The sequence below is a fragment of the Wyeomyia smithii genome, chromosome 2 (assembly GCF_029784165.1).
Source record: "Wyeomyia smithii strain HCP4-BCI-WySm-NY-G18 chromosome 2, ASM2978416v1, whole genome shotgun sequence".
Taxonomy (NCBI): domain Eukaryota; kingdom Metazoa; phylum Arthropoda; class Insecta; order Diptera; family Culicidae; genus Wyeomyia; species Wyeomyia smithii.
In genome coordinates this window covers 173,800,436-173,812,998 of record NC_073695.1, presented here as the reverse complement: position 1 = coordinate 173,812,998, position 12,563 = coordinate 173,800,436, and positions in this window count along the sequence as shown.

Genomic DNA, 12,563 nt, shown 5'->3' with positions numbered 1-12,563 from the left:
AAATGTATGAGTCAGAGCCGTAGCTACTCCGTTTTGCGTGGTGGGGCACAGAAATTTCACTGACATTTTTTTGTCAAAGAAGTTATTTTAAAGCAATACATTTAGCTTAAATATACAAAAGCTAATCAAGAATATGTGAATAGGTAAAGTATTCGCTTTATTTATACGATTTAGAAAAAATTTGCTAGGGGCAATGCAAACGCGTGGGGGGGCTAAGCCCCCCCTAGCCCATATGGTAGCTACGGGCCTGGTATGAGTAATAAATAAATTGAACTTGACACGGTTATTTTTATACGTGTATACCGTATTTTTATACGTGTTTCTTAGAACAGGGGGGAGGGTGTCATCTAATGCTACATTTTTTTCAGGGGGGCTAAGATTTTGTGACCACATGCTACGAGGGGGGAGTGGGGTGTTAAAATCATGAAATAAAAGCTACGTCATTTGAGTATGTTCCCTAATGACGAAGATTTTTCAGGATTTTTCTTCGAAGAGGCATGTCTGTTTGTCTGTGTTTCAGTTTTAATTAGGGGCCATCCACATACCACGTGGCGGCTTTGGGGGGGGGGGGGGTTGGCTAATGTCCACGGTCCATACAATTTTTTAGAATTTATATGGACAGTTGTCCACGGAGGTCGTTAAAAATCTGTCCACGTGGTATGTGGATGGCCCCTTACTGATAGAAATTAATCCCTGTTTGCACAAATGACATGTTGGTGATCTTTAGGAGAAGATTCATTTTCGTATGAAGAATATGTTCTGTTGGCAATTGTCAAAAATACTAATTAAACGTTCGTTAAAGGGAATATGTAACCTTATTCAAATGAAGTAATTCTTCCTTTGTTACTTGATTGAAAAGGGATAATTAAACTAATAAAAATTCCGCCAAATTTTGAAAAAGATCCCATATTCTTTCATAACAACATTTGGCATATATTTCCTTAAAAAAATCACGGTGACTAAATAGTAAAGCCCGATGTTTACTTTTTCTGATATTGGTTGAACCAAAAAAGATGATTACCAAAATCACTGAGACAATATTGATAACCTATATTTATAGGTCGCATTCATATTCACGGTGCTCCCACAGACCGTTATTATAAAAAAAGTGCACCAAAGAATCTGAGTACACCATTCGATTCGTTATGACGTCCAGAACCTCTGGTCAAAATTTCAAAATCATCGTACGGTACATTTTTGAGTTATGCCCTTTTGAAGGTCGTAAAGTACAAAAAAGTGATATTAAAACGACGAAACACTCAATGTAAACCACGTTTTTCAGCCACAATTTTATGAAACAACTTCCAAAATAGTTTCTACACATTCCAAGTATTATATTTCAAGACATTTACAATTGGTGGAAAGATTAATTTGAAAATCCCACAGTGCACAGTGGTCTAAGTTCTAAAAATCGTGATCGTTCTAGAATTGACTGTGAAAAATTGATTTTATGTACTCAATGTCTTCAGCAAAATTGTTTCATAGAACAAGGCCTCACTTTTGGCGTTTTTGGTTTTTCGATCAATCCACCTAACAGTTAGATAAAACAATTTTTTTTTTCTAATTTTCAATATACCGGATTGCTTCAGTAAAGTAAAGTTGTGGAAAATTACAAAACCAAATAGAGTTTTTTTGTGGAACACCCCTCCTTAAAATCAGTTTTTTCTCTATGATTTTTCTGTGATTGTCAAAACAATAAATTTTACAAAGTCTTGAGGGAAGCTTAGTTGACTTTTTAACAAAACTTCTGACATATATCTTCTTATGAGAATCACAGTGACTAATTAAGGAAACTATTGCTATGAAAAATCACCATGAATTCACCAGCAAACTGTACCTCTTAATGACTTGGTGACTTTTCTAAGACAAAATCCCATTCGTACTTCAAATTATCACCCTGACTACTTAGTGAGAAAAAATACTTTTGTTTTTAAAGTGAAACAATTTCGTCTGTGACTGTTCAGAGAAAAATAAATAAATTGGGTTGTTTAGCTATTCACGAATTTCCGATTTTTTATATATCATCTGAAAGAGTGTAATTTTCTGAGCAAAACGCGATTTATTGAAACTTTATATCATTATCCTTCGATATTTAAATGAAGAATAAAATTTCGCTCTAAATCGCTACAATGATAGTTGGTATATGGACGAACTGTCATTGTAGCGATTCGAGCAGATTTCGAGCACTTTTAAGTCGTGATTTAAAAGGCGAAAGACAACGATAGAATTTTTTTTAAATCACGGTTTACTTAGAAAATGCAGCTCTTTCAGATGATATAAAAAGCTGATATAGCTAAACAACCCAATTGTAGTTCAATTGTCTTAGAGACAAAAATGGAATATTTGTTTTTCAACAATTGCTTTAGTGTCTTTTGTGTGAAAATTCTCACAATTTTTTCTATAAAAAGTAATAGTTACTCTACTCGATTACAAAAACTGTTTCCATATTATTTTTAAAACATTCAGGTGACCATTGTAAGAAAAAAGCCCTATTTCATTTGTGGCTCTCGTGCCGATTGGGATACATACACACTTAGATGCTATTGCCGAGAACTCAACAGTTGATAAATTCAGCGAAATGTTCTACAAGTTTTCGGCAGAATTTTCAAGAACTTCGGCAAACGAGATTTAATACCTGCTGGTTTACGGTAGATCGATATATTTGCTGAATGTTCGTCGAAGTATATTGCTTACATTTGTTAAAAAATTCGCCGAGCTCCATCGGCTGTTGGGAAGTTTGCCGAGGTAAATTAAGTGTGTACTTTAGAAAAATCGCCGAATCTTGCCATTATTTGTGCCGAGATTTGGACAACCGAGTACTTGGCAACCATCTCGGCTGAATCTATTTTGCCGAGAATTTCGGGAACCCAATGTTTGATAGATGTAATTTTATGCCAAGAATCTCGGTACGCATTTGACTACGCTCTCTGCAAATCTAACCGAGAGACGGCAAACTAGTCTAATGACCTTTCGATTATATAAGCAGAATGTTTCGGCACACTATAGAGGTGATTTTTCAGCAGAATCCAATTGCAGAGAATAATTTCGAAAGAATTCAGTAGTTTTCTTTCAAAAGATAGATAAATTATAAGATCAGTTTTGCTACATAAACAAATTTATTTATTTTGAGGATTGAATGTTCACGAAATATTCACGTTCTCCTCTTGCAGTTTCTGTCGAACCGCGTCCATTTTATTTTGAGGTGCTTTATTCCGCTTGGTACTCGTTGGCTCCTGAGGCGTTGCACGACTTTTACAACTACACTACTGCCAGTTCACACGAATCTGTCCTACACTTTTTTCGACTGAGCTTCTGAACATTTATAGCTTGTGAACATCTAGTTTACACAAATTTGTTTCTGCTGACCTCGGTATCAACAGTGTTTAATGATAAATTCGGCAAAAAAAAGTAGGAGGTTGTATCCAAGACACGACTGCATAACTGACGTAGAACTACGCACACTATTAACAAATGCATAGTTGTAAGTGTTTCATTAAAGAGTCATAAAGTGCAGCCTCAACAGTGGGGGAATAAAGACACTGAAAACACTGAAAACATGCTGCCTCAGTAGTGAGGCAATAACGGCAGTCAGACGACACACGCTGAGATGTGAGAAGAACCGCGCTGCTCCTGAGACATGGTGACTAACCACAGGGCAAGGCAGCCACAGGCGCAACCCGCTGCAATCCGCTGTTACTGCTGAGTGCTAATATCTGCTGCTACTGCTGTCAACGTTGTGGACGGTCCAGCCAGCTTACCTTCCTACTAATGAATGTAACTTATTTTACCGAAAACACTCTTTTATAGCCGAAGGTTGCTACGAAATAGGCCACGCCTTTCTGTTCAGTTTTACCATTCTCTAATGTTCTTTAGACGAATTATTCCACAATTCGCATTGAATTTTGTATACAGCGATGAACACCAATGGTGCTCTCACACATGCAACGATTTTAACCCGTATCGTGTTGCGGTTTGTAACATACAAACCTATTGTTTGTCAGCCATCTCATGGCGATCACAAGAGTAAACTTTCTTGAATAAGTTTACTCGAATACTCAACCAAGAAAGACTAGTCTTCTGACCCGGAAGAGATGGCTGAAAAGTCCCGGGTTGGATGGCACAATCTCATCCCGGCTGACGATATTAGGTTGCTTCACCTATTTGCTAACATAAAATATTTTCTTTTTTTTTAATTTCAGGTTATATTACCCTAGGACAGGACGTGACAAGTGGCTTCTAGTTATTCTTCTTTTCGTTAAAAATTGCCCTCATGAAACATTGTGATTTTTCGTCACGACGCTTGCCAGTGTTTCTAAAAATGTTTAATTAGCAAAATCTAATTATCAAGACGATTTATTCCACAATTCGCATTGAATTTTGTATACAGCGAATGCAACGATAATAAATTGACAGGTTAGGAGAAAGAAGCAGTTTGATTGTCTTGGTAACGAAAATATAGTAAACAAACCTGATGCTAAAAGCTTCTACGTCACAACGTCGAAGGTTTCATCACAACGCACTGGTAGATATTGATAGAATAGAATTTCAAGCAATAAATTCAACTTTTGAGAAAAGATTTTCTTCTCATTATTCTAAAAATCAATTTATAAACATTGGGCGAAGAGAAACTGTTATAAGCTAAAATAGTTCATGTAAAATTCGAGTAATTCACAACATCAAGACATTTAATTTTGAATTTTCTTTCGAAAATTGGCTTCTTAAAAAAATCATCATGAAAATAAATTAAATACATCAAGAATCAAATTCCATTTTATTGCTACCAAAGTGCCTTGCTTCTCGTTATTTTTACCTGTTATAGTACAACGATTTCTAAAATTATTATGTTGTTTCATCTCAATATTATAGTTATGAATCTTTCCCTCTAGAATATTTCTTTTACTGGTTTGACTCTGATATCAACATCAAAGTGCGTGTGGCAACATGTTTCTTGATCACTTTTTCACGCACTTCGGAAAATTGCTGTTCAAATTTAAAAAAAAACTTTTTTTAACATTTTCAACATCTCTAAACACGGGTATGATTTCCCACCATCGTTAAAATATGCTTTCATACGATTCGATATATCGAACCATTCTAGTCATGGTTTCATCAGCCCACCTATTGAGAGATCTCTCGTATATCGTTTCTTCTTCTAAATAGGCTAATCATGATGTAGTTTTTGTCAACTAACACGTTCTGCGTGTTTTGGTTAACTTCTATCTCTTGCGGGTATCGTACGAATAGTTGGAACGGCTGAAACTTTTTTTTGACGGTAAAAGAATTTGTAAAGTATTTGAAATGATTATTGTCTTACCATATTTAACGAGACAAGGTCGAAGACCAACAAGAAACCGGCCTTCGAAGTCCTCTGGTTTGAATTGCTGGAATCGCACAAACTTGGCATCAACCGACACGACAACGGACACAAAATTGAGCCAACTTTTTTGGGCCGCGGAAAACTATGCATGCTAACTGTTAGTTTATCCTTCCGTATGTTTCATGATGAAATTTCACATGATTTTACTGAGTAAAACATTACAACACTCCGTCAACTTAGAAGAAATGAATGCACTTTAATTTTCAAAACAAACTTTGTGACGTAATATCCCCGAACGCTTTGATCGGATTTTATGTCGGGCGTGTACATATAGGAAGCATGCAACATTTTCACCAATACGGCGGTAGGTATCTGCCTAACCTCTGCTTTATTGATATTGCAGCGAATGAACACCAATGGTGCTCTCACACATGCAACGATTTTAACCCGTATCGTGTTGCGGTTTGTAACATCAAGCGATCTCGTTTGCTCGCTGTTGCGTGTTGCATCATGTTGCAACTGCGCAGCTGGGAGACGGTACTGTGTTCTGTCGACCTTTTTAGGGAAAGGCAGCAAGCGACCAATCAGAAAACGTTATTTTCGTTTCAACAAGGCTGGACGAGGGAAAATTTTTTCTAAGTCTAGTCACACCTTCTATTCCCGTTCATCTTTGCATTCCCGCGAAACTACATACATTGCCTACTTTACTTACTTACTTACTTTACTTTTAAGGCGACAGACCGATTATCGATCCAGTGCCGAATCCAGAATACGTCGCCATGTCCCTCGGTCTTGGGCTGCTATCCTCCAATCGCCCCTAACACCTATTTCGCGTGCATCCTCGTCGACAGCACACATCCAACGAGTGCGGGGTCTACCTCGAAGTCGACGACCTCTATCGGGATTCCTGCTAAATATAGCCTTCGCTTGACGCTCATCCGGCATTCTCGCTACATGCCCAGCCCACTGAAGCCTGCCATGTTTTTTATCCGCTTGACTATATCCGCCGATTTGTATGCTTGGTACACTTCATGGTTCATGCGTCTGCGCCAAACACCATTTTCTAGTTTGCCGCCAAGGATTGAACGCAAAATCCTACGCTCAAAAACACCAAGAGCTAGCCGATCAGCCTCTTTCAGCGTCCATGATTCATGGCCGTTGAGAGCCACCGGAAGAATCAGTGTTTTATAAAGTGCAAGTTTAGTACGGATTTGCAGACTGCGGGACCTTAGCTGGTTACGTAGTCCGTAAAAGGCCCTGTTTGCGGCTGCTATCCGCCTCTTTATCTCACGGCTAACCTCGTTGTCACATGTCACTAATGTTCCCAGGTAAATAAATTCGTCGACTACTTCAAATGTTTCCCCATCTAGCACCACCGCAGCACCAACATCCGACGGACTACCACGCACTCTGCCAGCCACCATGTATTTCGTTTTGGCAGAGTTTATGACGAGCCCTAATCCCGCAGCTTCCCTCCTGAGAGGTCCGAAGGCCTCTTCCACAGCTCTACGGTTGATACCAATGATGTCGATATCGTCCGCAAAACCGAGAAGCATGTGCGACTTTGTAATGATGGTGCCGTTTCTCTGCACACCAGCCCTCCGTATAGCACCTTCCAATGCGATGTTGAACAATAAGTTCGACAGCCCGTCGCCCTGCTTCAAACCATCTAACGTCACGAACGAGTCCGATATCTCACCGGTTATACTGACGCTTGATGTCGAACCTTCAAGGGTGGCACGAATCAGCCTAATCAGCTTTGTTGGGAAGCCATGTTCAATCATAATCTGCCATAACTCATTTTTCTTGACTGAATCGTACGCTGCCCTGAAGTCTATTAACAGATGGTGCGTCTGCAAGTTGTATTCTTGAAATTTATCGAGGATTTGTCACAAGGTAAACATTTGGTCCGTCGTGGAGCGTCCCCCTCGAAAACCGCATTGGTACTCGCCAACAAAGGTCTCCTGCAACGGCCTCAGTCTGTGGAACAGGATGCGGGAGAGAATTTTGTACACGGTATTGAGAAGAGTTATGCCCCGATAATTGCTACAGTCCAGGCGATGGCCTTTTTTGTAGATCGGGCATATGAGACCCTCCAACCAGTCCGAGGGTATTTTTTTTCTTTTTTTTAAGGGGGGATTTGTTAGTAGCTTAAGTTTTTATGATAAATATATGTAAATAATGAGTATGTGTGTCCAATCACAAATTGTGACTTCTCAACACTGTTAGAAATTTGTAATTTTAATTGTTAGGATTTGTTTGCTTTCGCAATTAGGACTTATCATTCGTAGGGATTTAAACCTACTTGTCAGAAAAGGGGAAGTAAACTTACAACTAACTTAATTGCTAACTTATTGGCTATAAAGAGAGCTTATCGTAGCAATTGAGGATTGCAACGATTTTTGTCGAAAATTGTTAATAATTTTATTTGACATAGCTTCTAATGGTTCAACACCAGTAAGTCTATGTAATTCGAGTGTACCAAACCAAGGAGGACGCTTCAAAATCATTTTCAGAATTTTATTCTGAATCCTTTGGATCGTTTTCTTCCTTGTTGAACAGCAACTTGACCAGATCGGTACAGCATAGTAACTCTGAGCAATTGATGAGTTGTGGAATGCCCATGGCGAAATCCAAATTGTTCATTTGCAAAAATTGAATTTTCGTTGATGTGTGACATCATTCTGTTAAGAATAATTCTCTCAAACAGTTTACTTATTGAAGAAAGCAAACTGATTGGTCGATAACTTGAAACTTCAGCTGGGTTCTTCCGGTTTTAAAATGGGAGTAATTTTTTGCATTTTTCCATAATTTGGGAAAATATGCAATTTTGAAGCAGCAAGTGAAAATTTTCACTAAAAATTTCATTGTGCTCTCAGGGAGATGTTTGATTAGTATATTAAAGATTCCATCGTCACCAAGTACTTTCATATTTTTGAAATTTTTAATAATTGATTTAATCTCATTCAAGTTAGTTTCAATTATTTCTGCAGGTAAAAAATTCTGGGAAGAAATTAAATCAAATTGACGTGTGACTTCATTTTCAATTGGACTCACAAAATTCAAATTTGAGTTATGAACACTCTCAAACTGCTGAGCAAGTCTTTGAGCCTTTTGTTCATTGGATACAAGAAAACGTTCACCATCTTTTAAAACTGGAATAGGCTTTGAAGGTTTCTTAAGAATCTTCGACAGCTTCCAAAATGGTTTTGAATATGGTTTCAATTTTTCAACTTTAGTCTCAAAATTTTGATTTCTCAGAAGAGTAAATCTATGTTTAATCTCTTTCTGTAAATCTTTATAAATAGTTTTTAAAACAGGGTCACGAGAACGTTGATATTGACGTCTGCGGACATTTTTCAAACGAATTAGAAGTTGAAGATTTTCGTCAATTATTGATGAATCAAATTTCACTTGAGCCTTTGGAACAGAATAATTCCTGGCATCAACAATTGCACATTTTAATGCTTCCAAAACGGAATCAATATTCACTTCGTTTTGCAAATCAAGCTCATTATTGAAATTTTTCTCAATGTGAGTTTTGTATCTTTCCCAATTAGCCTTGTTATAATTAAAAACAGAGCTCATAGGGTTTAAAACTGATTCATGTGATAAAGAAAAAGTTATTGGAAGATGGTCAGAATCAAAGTCAGCATGTGTGATCAAGTCACTACATACATGACTTTGATCTGTTAGCACCAAATCAATTGTTGAAGGGTTTCTTACAGAAGAAAAGCATGTAGGACTATTCGGAGACAAAATAGAATAGTATCCTGAAGAACAATCATTGAATAAAATTTTGCCATTGGAATTACTTTGAGAATTATTCCATGAACGATGTTTAGCGTTAAAATCGCCGATTATGAAAAATTTCGAACGATTTCTGGTGAGTTTTTGTAAATCACCTTTAAAATAATTTTTGAGCTCGCGTGTGCATTGAAATGGTAAATATGCTGCGGCAATAAATAAAATCCCAAGTTCAGTTTGAACTTCAATTCCCAAAGTTTCAAAAACTTTCGTCTCAAGATGGGGAAGAGCACGATGTTTGATTCGGCGATGAATAACAATTGCAACTCCACCGCCGGAACCCTGAATCCTATCATATCTATGAACCACGTAATTGGCATCATATTTTAATTTTATGTTAGGTTTCAAAAATGTTTCAGTAATAATTGCAATATGCACATTATTTACTGTTAAAAATTAAAAAGCTCATTCTCATTGGCCTTCAATGAGCGAGCATTCCAATTTAATATTTTAATTGTTTTATTTAAAATCATTGCTAAATTTTAAATTAGAAACAATTTTAATAGTAAAATTTGTGCCTATTTGAATGGCTTCAAACATTGATTTTGCCTGCAACATGGCGTTCATAAGATCGAACATTGCCTGTTGCAAAAAAGAAAGTTTACCTGCCGTAATAGGCCCAAGGCAGTTGACATTAGAAAAAATATTTTCGGCAGCAATATTAGCTGGAGTAATAGGTGTACAATTATTTTCTAGCGTGTTTTGCTTACCCATATTAACGGTCATTTTCGAACTACCAACACTAGGCGGTATAATGTTCGAACTACCTGTAACCTGCGCATAAGTTAAACGGGTATGCAAAGGAGTAGGTAAACTATGCGTCACTGGTACGCTTGGAGAATTTTGTTTTGAAGTTGGTTTTAATTGAGAAATTGAATTTTGTTTACCTTGCCTTGCCTTAACAATTGATAAAAATTTGACATATGGTTGCCGTTACAATTCGCACAGCGAAAATTTTTACTCTCTTTCACAGGACATGTGTCCTTTTTGTGAGAAGAGTCTCCACAATTAAGACATTTTTGGTCCATGTTACAGAATTTGGAACCATGGCCATAACGTTGGCAAGTACGGCATTGGGTGATATGCTTTTCACCTCCGCCATACTTCCTATAAATTTCCCACTTTACACGCACATTGTACAAAGCATGTGCTTTTTCAAAAAATTTTAAGTTGTTAACCTCATTGCGGTTAAAATGAATTAAATAATTAACAAGGGAAATTCCAGTTCTCTGACTGTTTTCGCCTCGTGATTTTTGTTTCATTAGAATTACTTGGGTAGGGGCTATGCCAAGTAATTCTGTTAAAGTAAGTTTGATCTCATCAACGGTTTGATCGTTGGTGAGACCTTTCAAGACAACCTTGAACGGCTTGGCGTTCTTGGTGTCATATGTAAAAAAATTGTACATCTTGTCAGTTAAATACTGAACAAGACGATCACGACCCTTTACTGAGTCGGCTAATAAGCGGCATTCACCTCTACGGCCAATTTGATAGGTAACTTTAACGTCAGAAACAAACGTTGAAAGTTCCTTTTTGAATATATTAAATTCAAAAGAAATAGTTACCACAATAGGTGGAACTTTCTCCTTTTTTAAAGATTTTATATTTTGTATAGTTTCATTATTGGTAACTTCCATTTCACCAGCTTCTTGCTCAGGCAAAATATCAAATGGATTGTCACTACAGACACTCGAAGTTTCAGAAAGAGATGCCTCTCTTTTCCTCCCCGCAGCGATGCGAGGTTTCTTTTTCCGTCCAGCCATTTCAGGTGATACGAAAAAAGTTAAAACAAATGTTAAATTCAAAAGTAGGTAGTCTTGAGAAAGACTGATGGGAAATAACTTTCAGGTAGTCTTTAAAAGACACACTGACAAAACACAAACTTTGAAGCTATAGGCAGTCAAAGACCAGTCCACAAGCAACCGGAAAAACGTCTGATCTGTAGGACAGTTCAAGACGCACTGACCAGTCCGAGGGTAATTCTTCATCAGACCACACTCTTAGCATGATCCGATGGATGGCACGATACAGCTGTTCGCTCCCGACTTTGAAGAGTTCGGCGGGAATGCCGTCCTTCCCGGCTGCCTTGCAGTTTCTCAGCTCTTTCACTGCTTTCTTCACCTCGTCCATGGATGGTGGATCCACAGCTTGACCATCATTCTCAATAGTCATCCTGCTCCTTTCGACTCCACTGTTTCCCTCACTGTTCGACAGCACACTGAAGTGTTCCTTCCAACGCCTGGCCACCTCTGTTTTATCGGTTATCAGGTTCCCCTCCCTATCGTTGCACATGACAGGGGCTGACACGTTTCGATTCCTGATTCCGTTGACCTTCTTGTAGAAGCTCCTCGCATCGTGCCTGGAGAAGCAACCTTCCGCCTCCGCAAGAATACGCTCCCAATGCTGTCGTTTCTTCCGGCGATGGAGTCTCTTTTCAGCGGCTCTTGCATCTCGATATCTACCCATGCTCTGACGAGTTACAGCCGTGGCCAACACGTGACCCCTGGCGCGGTTCTTCTCTTCCGTCACTCACTGGCACTCAGCGTCAAACCACTCATTGGGCGCAGCTGCCGCAGTTGTCTACTTTACTAAACTTAAAATGTAAGTCAATATGACAAAAATTGAAATTAGTTCGTAAAGTAAAATTAGCACAACGGAGCTCTTCCGTGATACGCCTTCCATGGGAGTTGGCCACCAACTGAGTGTCTCATCGCTTGCGTTGCTGTAGATATAATAAGTCATTATACATAGTGTGCGTAAAGAGACCAATCTCTCAGTTATAAAAAAATAAAACTCCCACAGGGCAGTGTGTGCAGTTTCATCGCGGAGTGTTGAGATGCGGGGAACACATAAATATCAAGGATTTTCCAAGTTCTGGATTTCAATTTTAATTAATTCATTTGATAATGCTAGTTCAATTGATTTAAAGATATATGTTAAATTTATTTGAACCAGCCATAATTTCAACTCATTTTGGGTTCCTTTTGCTTTTCATAAAATGAATCTGCTATTGTTTATCTTACGTAGTTTCAAAAACATGAGTAACATTTCGAATCCTGATTTTTATAGACGTTACACAGTATAGTGTGTGAAAAGTTTCAAAAAATTGTTGAACCAAAGGCTGTTCATTCACTTGGTAAGCAAAAACAGTGTGAACAAAAAATACCGATAGTTTTCGCAGCACGGCCAACCGTACCGACTAATAATTAAATTTAACAGTGCGCTAAGTGAAATCGACCAATCAGAGAAGGCTTTCGCTTTGACAGAACTTTGGGTGATTTTTGGTTTCTCTTGTCACGTCCTGTCCTAGATATTACCGATGAGTATACCACGCGTTTGAAATTTTCGAAGGGTTTATCCAGCTGACTGAATTTTCAATATTTTTAAGGAAACTTGTTTTACAATATTGAATAGTACACTTCACATGTAGGGTTGCCAC